This window comes from Lampetra fluviatilis, chromosome 77, assembly GCF_964198595.1.
Source record: "Lampetra fluviatilis chromosome 77, kcLamFluv1.1, whole genome shotgun sequence".
Classification (NCBI taxonomy): Eukaryota; Metazoa; Chordata; class Hyperoartia; order Petromyzontiformes; family Petromyzontidae; genus Lampetra; species Lampetra fluviatilis.
This window is the reverse complement of record NC_136351.1, coordinates 3,199,945-3,214,148: the sequence shown is the minus strand read 5'-3', so window position 1 is coordinate 3,214,148 and position 14,204 is coordinate 3,199,945. Positions and strand designations below refer to the sequence as shown.

The 14,204-nt window shown below is 49.9% G+C and overlaps 1 protein-coding gene across 1 annotated transcript in view; it reads left to right on the top strand.

Moving 5' to 3' along the window:
* The first annotated feature begins 12,310 nt into the window (after positions 1-12,310).
* Positions 12,311-14,204, top strand: part of LOC144953523 (uncharacterized) — a 72,605-nt gene continuing 70,711 nt past the window's right edge. The window contains exon 1 of the mRNA XM_078884064.1: positions 12,311-12,576. The gene's annotated coding sequence lies outside the window, so the exon portion shown is untranslated. The remainder of the gene's footprint in view (positions 12,577-14,204) is intronic.

Sequence of the window (14,204 nt, the reverse complement as noted above, 5' to 3'; positions counted from 1 at the left end):
GTGTGACGTCACCACTAGTGACATGTCCGTGACGTCCCCAGATATTGACAAAAGAGCTTTGTCAACAACCACTTGCAAACGCGTGACGTCATATCCACACCCACACGCGAGTGACGTCACATGCTGGAAGTGGCGAGAGAAACAGAATGAATCCTAAAAGCTACGAAGCGCTTCATCACAGATGTCCAGTACGGGTGCACGGGCTCAGCAAAGTCACAACAGCGAACACACAAAACACTACTCACGAGATAGGAGTGCAACAAAGAGCTTGATAGCTCATCGGATTCCTTCAATATAAATACATTTTCAGATATCGAAAAAAATTGTGATTCATAAATAATACACTACATCCATTTATTATACAGCGTGGGCCATAAGTAACCATCCGATTTGTTTTGCAAATACATTTTGACGAGCTCTAAATGATGGAACATTCTTTAATTCGTTGGGATCCGATATAATTACGTGCGACAAATGATACCTTGCCTGCCACTGCCAAATCCGTGCTCTTATAACGGCGTTCTCCATCACTCCCCTCAACACTTCATTGTGAGGAGAACTGCACTCCTTACAATTCTGAAACTCTAGCAGCAGCTGCATCTTATATCTATCTCTTCTATATAAATAAAGACCTTAATCTGTACGTCTCAAAAAACCTCTGGGGTTACTCCCGACAGGGTAGGAAGCTGACATTCGGTAGCTTTTAGGACACAAACAGCGGGGAAAGAAATCAGAAAATTCGACATTTTCATTTTAAGGCCCTCAAATCTCGATTTTGAGTGCTCCCATAAACGTGTTCTGCGCCCGGTGTCATTCAGAAACCGTTCAAAATAAAACATTGCGAGATTTTTTTGTTTCGTACGATAAGAGAGCCTTAGACGGCAAATAAAAAGACAGCGATAACCACTGCTTGGCTTATATCTTTGATTGTGTTTGAGATATTTGGGATTCAGGCGGGTTTTTGAACGAAAATAAATTCGCATTTTGTGACGTTGACATGTGAATAATTAGAAAAAGGGTAAAAGATAGGAGAGCTTCCACTCGTAGACTATTAAGTTAATTAATTTTTGTTCTGTCTAATACAAAAAAGAACAATCTTTAAATCAAGCGGTTCACGATGATGGGTGTACCTCTGTAAATATAACAAATCAAATCGTCAACAATTTTTTTTTTCGGAAAAAATCCGAATATTTTGAGTAGTTTTTAAGTTGTCTGATCGTAGATAAACATTGGAAAACAAATATATCAGGTTCATTCTTATATTTAATTAAAACGTTTGCCTGGCGAAGACGGGCTTTATGAACTAGTTCGCTTGTGTTGCGATCGAAACGTCGTAGTTTTTTTTACCTATCTACGTGACTTTACCGAAAGACCCAAAGAATATGAATTCCTGCAGTGATGAAAGATTCAAGTCAAGATTTAGTTCGATAGAATTATGCACGAACCCCAGAACCTGCAATTGTGTTTGTTGGCGAAGTCGCTGAGGTGAAAATCAGCTTCATCCCACATCATCACATTTGTAACAAGGGGCCGTCCATAAATGACGTCACGCGATTTTAGACGATTTTTGACCCCCCCCTCCCTTCATCACACGGCGTCACAAAGTCAGACCCCCCCTAAAATATGACGTCACAAAGCTCTGCCCCCCCCCCCCCAAAAAAAATAAAACATGTTTCAAATCGCTTTAAACTATTGTCATTTTAGTGCGTATTTAATGTGGCGCTGCACTTTGATGTTGTAGGAGAAAACATGTATTAAAAAGTATATTTAATTAAGTAGAACGTGTTGTCTATATTTATTTACAGTTGCGAATTTTGATGTGACGTCATATTTCTCCCCCCCCCCCCCTCGTCACACATAGTCACAAATGTCTGACCCCCCCTAGGTGCGTGACGTCATTTGTGGACGGCCCCAAATCACATTTGGAGGGCCTCCAGAGATTAAGTGAAAAGTTATTTAATTTGTGAATGCTGAATTTTATTTGTTGTTAGCCTTGTAAAAATAACATTTATTTTTCCTTAACTTTGTTTATTACTGGGGGCCTCACAGTAGCTGTAGCCCAGGGACCCACAACAATTTAATCCGGCCCTGACTGTGGGACACGAGGGGGGGGGGATTGGCCAGCACCACGCCTGGTCGCCTTTGTCTCCCTAGTGGCGATGTTGACAACACAACCGCTACACCAGGCACCCATTTGAGGCTGAGTCGACCGAAGATGAGGACGAGGAGGCCCAGGACCGGTCCAGATAGAATCGCTATCGCTGGTTCATCATGGGACCTCCGCTATGGCTGGTGTTGTTGGCCGTGAGCGGGAATCGAACTCGGGATCTTCTCTGCAGGGGTTCCCGTAGCGCAGCGAACCGCTGCACCACCGCTCCCCTCCTCCCATAGCTAAGCAAAGACAAATATCCCCCGTGTAGTCTGTAACAGACTGTAGGGGCAAGTGCTGTTAGCGAGTAGCAGCACCTATGTAGGCCGGCACGGTGGCACACGAGGTGGCCAGCACCACGCCCGGCCACCTTTGTCTCCCCTCGTGGCGATGTTTACACATCGCACCAGGTACTCATTTGAGGTTGAGTCTACCTAGGGGAGGCCCAGGACCGGTTCATATAATCGTCACCGGTGTTGGCCGTGAGCGGGAGTCGAACTCGGGTCGCTGGGTTCGTAGCGCTAGTCGCTAAACTACCGCTCCCCATACACAACATACACAACACAAACACACCCATCTGAGACTCGACGCGAGTCTGTGTCTCTGTGCGAGTCTGTGTGAGTGTGAGTCTCTGTGAGTCTGTGTGCGAGTCTGTGTGAGTCTCTGTGAGGCTGTGTGTGAGTCTGTGTGTCTCTATGCGAGTCTGTGTGATTCCCTCTCTGAGTCTGTGTGTGAGTCGGTGTGTCTCTGTGCGAGTCTGTGTGAGTGATTCCCTCTGTGAGTCTGTGTGTGAGTCTGCAGCTAGACCACCTGCTCGCTCTGTGAGTGTGCGTGTCTGTGTGAGTCTGTGTGAGTGTGAGTCTCTGTTGGCAGATTAGGCGACACAGGTGGTGCATATACATACACACAGACACACGCAGTGGGACTGATATTGGCCAAACCAAACATCCCAATGCTGAAACAATGACCCTGCCACAAACCAATCTCTTTACGTCTTAGGTCACCAGGTAAGGACCCACTTCTACAGGCTTTCTATTAACTCACTGTATGGATCCCTGCAGTCACGAAAACTTCAAATCTAGATTTACTGTCTGTTGTTGTTGTCGTATCATCAAATATTGTAACTCAATTTTAACACACTTCCTAATATGGTATCGACTGCAAACTTGGTATACTTATGTCATGCTATCATTCTATACTTAAAAATAAAAAATATTTTTTTAAGCCACCTTTCTTTTCTGTTATGTTTTGGCTTGGGTCTAATTGTCCACAGTCAACTGACGTTGGCTGTAATTGGCCACGGTCCTTTACGTTATGCCAAGCTTGGGGGCCACTTCCTGGAGTCGTGGAGTTTTGCCATTACGAGTACGGTACATTTCATTTTTAAAAAAGTATTTTAAATATTACTTACTATTCAACAATACTGCTTAACACAAAGGGGTAACGGACACCCCATACACTAATACGCCTCTCACTGGCTATTCTAACCCTTCCTGAGTGAAGCTTGTTGGTCTTCACTGGTATGTAAGCTGGAGCCGACCCTTGCCAAGGGTACGGCTCTGCCCATCGGGCTCTTCTCCTCAGGAGGCTCTTGATCTTCAGGTGGACGACGACTGCCGGGACCGTTCAGACGTCCGGCTTTTATAGAAGTCCGTGGCTTGCTCCGCCCTGGCCGCGCCTTCCTTCCAGAACCTTCCACCAGGTCCCGGAAGGGTGACATCATCCCCCAGCCTCCCTCCTGGGGTCTGGGGTCTTTGTCTCTGGATCCATTATCCCAGGGTTTGCCGTTGCTCCCTTGGGCCATAGTCCTTTAACACTGGGCTTAGTCACTCTTCCGCCCCCTATTGACATGTGAGGGATACTACCAGCTGACAGCATGGGGAGTGCACAATAATACCTCGACATAGGTTTTTATATTCTGCCTGGGTATTTTTTGCCATCAAACACTCCACCCCCTCAACTCCCCGTTGGTGATGGGGCAATTGTGGAGGGAATGGAGAGTTTTCCATACCTGGGCAGTGTGCTCATGACCAGCTCTGGTTTGACAGCAGAGGTCTCACTCCAAATCAGTCGAGCGGCATTATCTTTCCATCAGTTGCGTAACGCTGTGTGTGTTCTGTCCACAAGAAGTTTCAGGTCTTCTCGGCCACGGTCATTCCCTCTCTTCTCTATGCTTGCGAAACGTGGACCTCCCTAATGGAACATCTTCACTGGTTAGAAACATTAAGGCTGGCCTGCCTACCATAAATCCTGAGTTTAACCAGGCTGGATTGTGTGAGGAGCTCACAAATCCAGCCACCGCATGCCTAAACGGCTTTTGTTCGGCCAGATAGAGGGGGCTAAACGAGCGTGGCACGGGCTAGAGAAGAGGACGTGGAGCTTAGTGGACTTGCCGATGACTGGTACCAGTGGTGTCAAGATCGGCCTCTGTGGAGGAGGCTCGTGAAGGACACTACTGGGCAGTTGGAGGCAGTCGCCCTCCATCAACAACGGAAGGCAGAGGAGCGAGGCTCACAACAACGAGCGGAGCGCCGGGCAGCTAAAACACAGGAATTTGGCACAGTAGGAGGTGCAGGTGGTGCATCGGCCAGTCATCTCAGTCAGTCAACCCATCGCACCTAAAGAAGTGTGTTTGTAAATCTCAATAATGATTTAAACGTTGCATAGCTCCCAGTGGCTTCCAAACATCGGAAGAGCGTTCCAGATGAACGCAGAAGCAGCGCATCTGCAAGCGCCAGCGCGATGATGCAGCCAAAAACCGATGCTGCTGCTGCTGTGAGGATGAGCGGAGTGGCAAGTGATGATGGTTTATAGCTCCTTGACGAGATCAGCGAGCGAACTATTGTGGCTCATTTGTGGCAAGCAATTTGTGTGTGCAATGAGTGCGATGATCTTATGGTAACAATAACACGTAGGCTGTCGCGACCAATGTCATCCATAATAGAGGTTTTTGGGTTAGATCGTGTAAATATATAAATGTATCGTGAAAACCCGCCACCACCCGACACAGCCAACTAGTAAGGGTTGTCACGTAAACAGAACATGCCAATTCGTCACTAGTACAGCACATTTTGGCTCTCCAACACACCGGCGTGCTGTACTAGTGACGAACTGGCATGTTCTGTTTACGTGACAACCCTTACTAGTTGGCTGTGTCGGGTGGTGGCGGGTTTTCACGACACATTTATATATTTACGCGATCTAATAAAAACACCTCTATTATGGATAACAATAACGCTGCATTCGCTCGGCAGCCAATGCAGCTCGGCGAGCATCGGACGGACACGTAGTGGGATCTTTCAGCACCCCGTCACGGCACGCACCAAGGAATGTTGTGCTCGCTGCTTGCAGCTTGCTCATGTTTTGTTTGCCAGACGTCCCGTAGAGTAGCGAGTTGCAATAATCGGGGCTTGTCGATACTCCTACTACTACGTTACTACTACTATGCTACTACTACTACGCTACTACTACTACGCTATTAGTACTACGCTATTATTACTACGCGACTACTATAATGCTACTACTACTACGCTACTACTACTATGCTACTACTACTATGCTACTACTACTATGCTACTATTACGCTACTACTACTACGCTACTACAACACCACAACACTGGTACTGCAACGCTACTACTACTACGCTGTCGCCTCGACGGACCTGGTTTTCACCTGAGGACGGCTGCTTGCGTTGTGGCCGAAACGTCGTGAGAATAATTTTATTATGTTTTATTTTTATTATTTTATTACTTCCCTTCTACGTGACTTTACCGAAAAAACCAAGAAGATGAATCCCTGCAGTCATGAAAGCTTTAAATCAAAATTTACTACGACACTATTACTGCAACGCTTCTACTACTACGCTACTACGACACTGTTACTGCAACGCTACTACTACTACGCTACTACGACACTATTGTAAAGACAGTACGGAGCGATAGAGGGATAGTATGGTTCCTCGGGACCATGGTTACTAATGTACTTGCTAATGATGATTGATGGGACAAGCGTTGACAGGGTCACGTGAGGGGGAGCACGGGATCCAATGGCGGGGAAGTGTAATAAGGGCGGAGATTGACAGAGCCACGTGCGGTGAGGAGAATTCGAGAATATGGGCGTGGCCGGATCGGGCGAGGCATAAGAGGCGGCGCGACCCGGACCTGGGGGCTGTTGGTGTGGGGAATCGCCATCGTCGTCATCACCTTTCCATCTTCTTCGAGATGTCTTTAGACTAGAAGCTATGTTGTCTCAGAATAGAGTCGTCTAACTACCCAAGTCTATACAGTTACTCGCGGTTACTCGTTGAGTTGTGTTGGCTGTTACGACTCGAACGTGGTCCAATGTGTCGTCTCACAACGTGCGAGGTGCCCCGAATGTAACGTCGCCGTAGGTTGACTCGACAGCGAGAGAAGACTGACGATCGCATAACATTTGAACCCAAATGGGTAACACAATTGAATTACAAAAAAAATATCGTCATCAACTGTCCTCTGCACATTTCGTCTTTTGTTATGTGCCCAATACGCTCAAGTAGTGGCCATATCTTTCTGCCACACTATTCTCTTCTCCGTTTGTTTCCTGACGGTGTCATAGCTGCTGCCGCTGCCGCTGCTGCTATCCGATAGAAAATTGTTCAACCCAAACCCCGGTCCCCTTCATCCTCCTCTCACCACAGTGGCAAGGAGATGTTAACTACCTCACCTGGTATGCAGGAGGTCATGGGTTCGATCCCAACCCTGACGCCACGGTGGCTAGGAGATGTTAATTACCTCGCCTGGTATGCAGGAGGTCGTGGGTTAAATCCCTACCCTGACGCCACGGTGGCTAGAAGATGTTAACTCCCTCTCCTCGTATGCAGGAGGTCGTGGGTTTGATCCTGACCCTGACGATGCCTGCTGCTGTATATTTGGAGTTTGCGTATCTCTTTACCTGTGGTCGCGTGCATTTTTCTCCGTGTCTTCCGGTTTTCCCCTCCACATTTAGAAACATGCGTTTAGAGTATTTGGCTTCTGCTATAAATGTCGGCATGATCAGCCACTTGGTTGAGCTGCAATCATTTGTGATGGCCAGGTCGCTTCTGGAAAATAACGACATAGCTCAGTGGGCCTTACCTGGAAAAATAAAAAAATAGCTTCGTTTAAATATGCAGAGATTGTGGAATGAATAAAATAAAGACGCTCCATAATGGCAACGATTGTTATAACGTGTTGACTTCCACTCTGATAATTCCTATCATTACTGTACAAAGCAGTGAACCACCTTGCCCTATAATAGAGGTTTTTTTGGGTTAGATCGCGTAAAAAAAATGTTGTGTCTCGATTTAAAGCTTTCGTGACTGCAGGGATTCATCTTCTTGGTTCTTTCGGTAAAGTCACGTAGAATGGAAATAATAAACTAATAAAATAAAACATAATAAAATAATTGTCACGACGTTTCGGCCACAACGCAAGCAGCCGTCCTCAGGTGGAGAACAGGTCTGTCGAGAAGACAGAGTCTGAATGTCGTGAGAATTATTTTATGTTTTATTTTAATTTTTTTATTATTTCCATTCTACGTGACTTTACCGAAAGAACCAAGAAGAAAAATGTTGTGTCGTTAAACCCGCCACCACCCGACACAGCCAATCAGTAAGGGGTTTGTGACGCAAAAAAACATGCCAATTCGTCACTAGAACAGCACTAAACCGGTTGTGTGTTGGAGAGTAATTGTAAAGTGGTTCACACAAGGGAGGCAGAGACATCTTTGGAGGCATCACGTTATTTCACAATAAGCCCTAAAACACGAAGGGGAAGAACTGCCCCCTTCACCAGCTGTCCTAAGGAGGTATCTCCCACGGGCTAGCTAACCTTAGCTAATCCTAGCTCACCCTAGCTCACCCTAGCTAACCCTGGCTCACCCTAGCTCACCCTAGATCACCCTAGCTAACCCTAGCTCACCCTAGCTCACCCTAGCTAACCCTAGCTAACCCTAGCTCACCCTAGCTAACCCTAGCTCACCCTAGCTAACCCTCGCTCACCCTAGCTAACCCTAGCTCACCCTAGCTAACCCTAGCTCACCCTAGCTAACCCTCGCTCACCCTAGCTCACCCTAGCTAACCCTAGCTCACCCTAGCTAACCCTCGCTCACCCTAGCTAACTCTAGCTCACCCTAGCTAATCCTAGCTCACCCTAGCTAACCCTCGCTCACCCTAGCTCACCCTAGCTAACCCTAGCTCACCCTAGCTCACCTTGCTAACCCTAGCTAACCCTAGCTCACCCTAGCTAACCCTAGCTCACCCTAGCTAACCCTCGCTCACCCTAGCTAACCCTCGCTCACCCTAGCTAACCCTAGCTCACCCTAGCTAACCCTAGCTCACCCTAGCTAACCCTCGCTCACACGGGGTGGCTATCCCGGACCGGACCCTGGCTCAGGTCCGGGTCCTGTAGTCAGGCAGGTCTTCTCCGGGTGACGGCTTCTGTCTTCAGTCTTGCAACAGCCCCTCGATCCGTTCAGGGGTTCGGCTTATATTACCAGTCCCGGGGCTTCCTCCGCCCCTAGCCACGCCTCCCTTCTCGAGCCTTCGAGAGGGACCTGGTCCTGGTCCCGTGGTCCCCCCAGCCCCCTCCTTGGGGCCCCTTGGCCGGTACCTTCGGTCGCCAGGCTTCCGGGTTCACCTGGAGCGCCATGGCCCCCAGTGAATCCCTGCACCATCCCTGACACTCTCGTTACCCTAACCACCAGAGTCTGGCACTGCATGTGGCTGGTGCTAGCGACGCGCATCGTGCCTCACACAGGCCGGCTTATACCTCATGCAGTGGCCTCCACCGATGCCACTACAATTGTAAATGTAGAAGTGGGTTTACTTCCAACACACAACCGGTCTGCTGAACTAGGAACGTGACAACAACCTTACTAATTGGCTGTGTCGTGTGGTGGCGGGTTTAACGACACATTTATACTTACGCGTTCGAACCCAGCAAATACCTCTCTTATGGCTAACACTGTGTGCCTTTGTGTCTAAATCTTTTGTAGTCATTTTTGCATTACTTTAGTATAAATACATGTTAATTTGTATTCATATGTAGTTTTTTTCTGACTTTGTGAACGAAAAGACACATTCGCCCTTTTTCTCATTGAAAATAGGTAAATTTCAAAATATCACTGTCCTGGTTACAAAAGAAAAGTTTGTGGTGAATAACAGCCATTTTCTAGACTTTTTAGGCATACGCAATTACGAAATAACATACCCAGGAACGAAAATTGTGTTACATAGCGTAATATTGGTCGCGACAGCCCTCCAACTACAACATCTTAAACTCACCTTGCCCCAGCCTACACCACTGACTTGCTGCACCCCGTGTATCCCCTCAAGGTCCCTAAGTTGTGGGGGGTGAAGATCTTTTTCCCTGCATTCCCGGGTCGAGGCTTAGCTTTACGGGCGACTGAGAGTTGTCCCCATGTCGCACTCCCCCAGGAACTATGGAACGATCTCCCACGAGGTGTATACCGCTTGGTAATCTTTTAGTTCACTCAGTAAATGGATTCTTAAAATGTATTTATAATATTATTGCTTAGAATAGGTTTTCCCCTATTTTCTGGCAACAAAACAGGTCTGGTCTAACACTGGCATCCTCTGGTCTAACACCGTTTAGAGACGAGACTCAAAGAAAGCTTTCTCAGGTGTGGACCAATCAGTTTTAAAGACAATGCACAAATGATCAGAGTACGTTTTTTGCTTGCATTCTGCCCACAAGTATTGTGGTTAATGCAGACATTATTCCTTGTAAAAGGTTTCAGGTTGGTGTTTTAACATCTTAACACCTGTTTTGTTGCCAGAAAAAAGGGGAAAACCTATTCTCATATTTTGGTACTGGCAAAGGAGGTCCCATGATAAAATATGATTGCTTTCATGTTGAGTGTCTGCTGCGACTGCTATGTCCTGTACAGCGCTTTGAGATCCTTGATGAAAAGCGCGAAATAAATGGAATGTTTACAATAATTATTGAGTCTAACTTCATATGGAACTCTCACAACGCGGTCGCTGTCTCTCCCCCTCCATGATTCAGTCAGAATGTTCCTTCAGACTGCAGTAATTCGAAAAGCTACGAAGCGCTTCATCACAGACGTCCAGTACGTAGAACAGGGTTCAACAAAGTTACACCAGCGAACACTCAAAACACTCCTCACGAGATAGGAGTGCAACACGTCGCTACATATATAGAGGTATTATTATGCACTCGCCATGCTGTCAGTCGGTAGTATCCCACACGTGTCAATAGGGGGCGGTAGTGTGACTGAGCCCAGTGTCAAGGGACTGTGGCCCAAAGGGCCAACGGTAACCCCGATGGGAAAACGGATCCTGGGACGCAGACCCCAGACCCCGAGAAGGGGGTTGGGGGGTGACGTCAACCTCCCAGGACCCGGTGGAAGGTCCTGGAAGAAAGGCGTGGCTGGGGCGGAGTAAGCCACGGACTTCTATAAAAGCCAGATCTCTGAACGGTCCAGGCAGTCGTCGTCCACCCGACGATCAAGAGCCTCCTGAGGAGTAGAGCCCGATGGGCAGAGCAGAACCCCTGGCAAGGGTCGGCTCCAGCTTCTATACCAGTGAAGACCAACAAGCTTCACTCAGTAATGGTTAGAATAGCCAGTGAGGGGCGTATCGGGTAGAAGGGGCTGTTACCCCTTTGTGTTAGGGATTATTTGTTTAAAAAAATACGTGTTGCCTCAGATCGACTCTCCTCTAGTTATTGGCCCACGACACATATACATAGTTCATAAATACATTTATTGATCAAGACAGCAACAACTACAACAAATCAGCCCCAAAACAACACCACGAGAACACGGCACAGCACCAGTGCCTCAATGCAATGCCACATTAACATTGAACTATCAATACGACGACACAGGACGCTACGGTGGCTAGGAGATGTTGACTACCTCGCCTGGTATGAAGGAGGTCGTGGGTTCGATCCCGACCCTGACGCCACGGTGGCTAGGAGATGTTGACTACCTCGCCTGGTATGCAGGAGGTTCGTGGGTTCGATCCCGACCCTGACATCACGGTGGCTATGAGATGTTAACTACCTCGCCTGGTATACAGGAGGGCGTGGGTTCGATCCCGACCCTGACGTGGCCACGGTGGCTAGGAGATGTTGAATACCTCGCCCGGTATGCAGGAGGTTCGTGGGTTCGATCCCGACCCTGACGCCTGCTGTATATTTTGAGTCTGCGTCTCTCTCTCTCCGTCCCCCGTGGGGTTCTCTCCGTTTCCTCCACTTTTTCTCCTCCACATTTAGACTCAACGTCTCTGCACGTTCAGAGGATTTGGCCGCTGCGATAAATGTCCACACGACGACGATGATGATAAGCCGCTTGGCTGAGCTGCTATCATTCGTGATGGCCAGGTCGTTTCTAGCAAAGAAGCCAATAGCTCAGTGGGGCCTCATCTGGTACAACGAAATACATCGTTGTGTTGAAGTTGTATTTGTTATTAAGCGATTTATTTGCCTTTCCTTTGCTTTGCAATGCTCAGCCGGTAGAATGAAACAAGTTTAGTTTGTAGAACTATCGACACAGGCGGTAAGGATCGAATATTTACTCCACGTCTCACCGAAAGCCCCCCACTCTCCGTGAGCCCCCCACTCCCCCCACTCCCCGCGAGCCCCCCACTCCCCCCACTCCCCGTGAGCCCCCCACTAACCCCACTCCCCGCGAGCCCCCCACTCCCCGCGTGCCCCCCACTCCCCCCCACTCCCCGTGAGCCCCTCCACTCCCCGTGAGCGCCCCACTCCCCCCCACTCTCCCCCACTCCCCGTGAGCCCCCCATTAACCCCACTCCCCGCGAGCCCCCCATTAACCCCACTCCCCGCGAGCCCCCCACTCCCCCCACTCCCCCCCACTCCCCGTGAGCCCCCCACTCCCCCCCACTCCCCGTCTCACCGTGAACCCCTCCACCCAATCGCCGCAGGTGGGGGCGGGCCTGTAGTGGAGGGGCGGGGCTGAGGGGGGCTGGGGGGGTACAGGGCTATGGGGGAGGGGGAACTGTGGATGACTGGGGGCGGGGCTTGATCAGCGCGGGGCGGGACTTGTTGTGTGCCTGTGGAGGGGGGGGCTGTGGGGAAGGGGGCGGGGCTGTAGAGGAGGAGTCGGGGGCTTGACGCGTGAGGGGGCGGGGCTCCCCCCATCTCGTGACCCCTGACCCCCTCCGATCGCCTATCCCGCCACCATTGACCACTCCGCGGCATTGTCTGGCGGCCGCCTGCCCAGGGCCCGGAGCCGTCCCGCGCGGAGCGAGAAGGAGGAGGCGGCCGAGGAGGCCGATCGCGACTCCCTCCGGGGTCCCACCTCTCCCTCGCCTTCCTTGAGATTGCTTCCCGACCGCGGTGGCGGCTGCTGTTGCTGCGGCTGCTGCTGCGGCTGCTGCGACCTCTTAGACGGCGGAGAGGTGGGGAGCAGCTCCGTGCGGCCTACCCCGGGCCTCCCCCACTACCTCCACCCCACGGGGGCGAGGCGCTAGGCTAGACCGAGGCTGTGAGGCCTTGGGGAGGTCTCTTTCCCCCCCCCCCACCACCCTCCGTGTCGCTCCCCTCACGCCAAGCAAGCGAGGTGAATAATCGCCGTGAAAAATTCGATGAGCCTCACTCTGCATCGTTATTGTCGTCGTGGCTATTGTTGTTGTGGCTATTGTTGTGGTTATTGTGGCTTTGATTGGACGTTAATTGAATCTCCCGCTGCCGAACGGGGTTTGAGTTTTTGCTGTTGCTGAAATTGATTTGCATCGCGCGCATTGTAGCTGCGCTCAAGATTATTGTTGTTGTGATTGTGAGAGGTTGCTTAGGAATATATACATCTTTAGACTTTAGCGGCACGATGAATCCGATGAGCTATGAAGCTCTTAATCACGGGTGTCCAGCCGGGAGCAGGGGGGTTAGAATGTTACAAACGGCGAACGCAATGGAAACAACACGATAGGAGTGCAACGGTATAAACATGAGGCAAATTAAACTCGACGATTTTTTTTATTGTACCAGATGATGCCCCACTGAGTTTATTTGCTTCTTTGTGAAAAACGAACTGGCCATCACGAATGATTGCAGCTCAGCCAAGCGTCGTGTGTACATTTATAGCAGCGGCCAAATCCTCTGAACGTGCAGAGACATTGAGTATCACTGTGGAGGGGGAAAGCGGAAGAACCGGAGAAAAATCCACGGAGGGAGCGAGACGCAGACTCCAAATATACAGCAGCAGGCATCGTCAGGGTCGGGATCGAACCCACGACCTCGTGCATATCGGGCAAAGTAGTTAACATCTAGCCACTGTGATGATGGAGAGAGAGAGAGAGACGCATACTCCAAATATACAGCAGGAATCGTCAGGGTCGGGATCGAATCCACGACCTCTTGCATATCAGGCGAGGTAGTCAACATCTCCTAGCCACCATGGCCACGTCGGGATCGAACCCACGACCTTCTGTATACCGGGCAAGGTAGTTAACATCTCCTAGCCACCATGGCCACGTCGGGATCGAACCCACGACCTGTATTGCCGGGAGAGGTAGTCAACATCTCCTAGCCACCATGGCCACGTCAGGGTCAGGATCGAACCCACGACCTCCTGTATACCGGGAGAGGTAGTTAACATCTAGCCACCGTGGCCACGTCAGGGTCAGGATCGAACCCACGACCTCCTGTATACTGGGCGAGGTAGTCAACATCTCCTAGCCACCGTGGCCACGTCAGGGTCAGGATCGAACCCACGACCTCCTGTATACCGGGCGAGGTAGTCAACATCTCCTAGCCACCGTGGCCACGTCAGGGTCAGGATCGAACCCACGACCTCCTGTATACCGAGCGAGGTAGTTAACATCTCCTAGCCACCATGGCCACGTCGGGATCGAACCCACGACCTCCTGTATACCGGGCGAGGTAGTCAACATCTCCTAGCCACCGTGGCCACGTCAGGGTCAGGATCGAACCCACGACCTCCTGTATACTGGGCGAGGTAGTCAACATCTCCTAGCCACCGTGCCCACGTCAGGGTCAGGATCGAACCCACGACCTCCTGTATACCGGG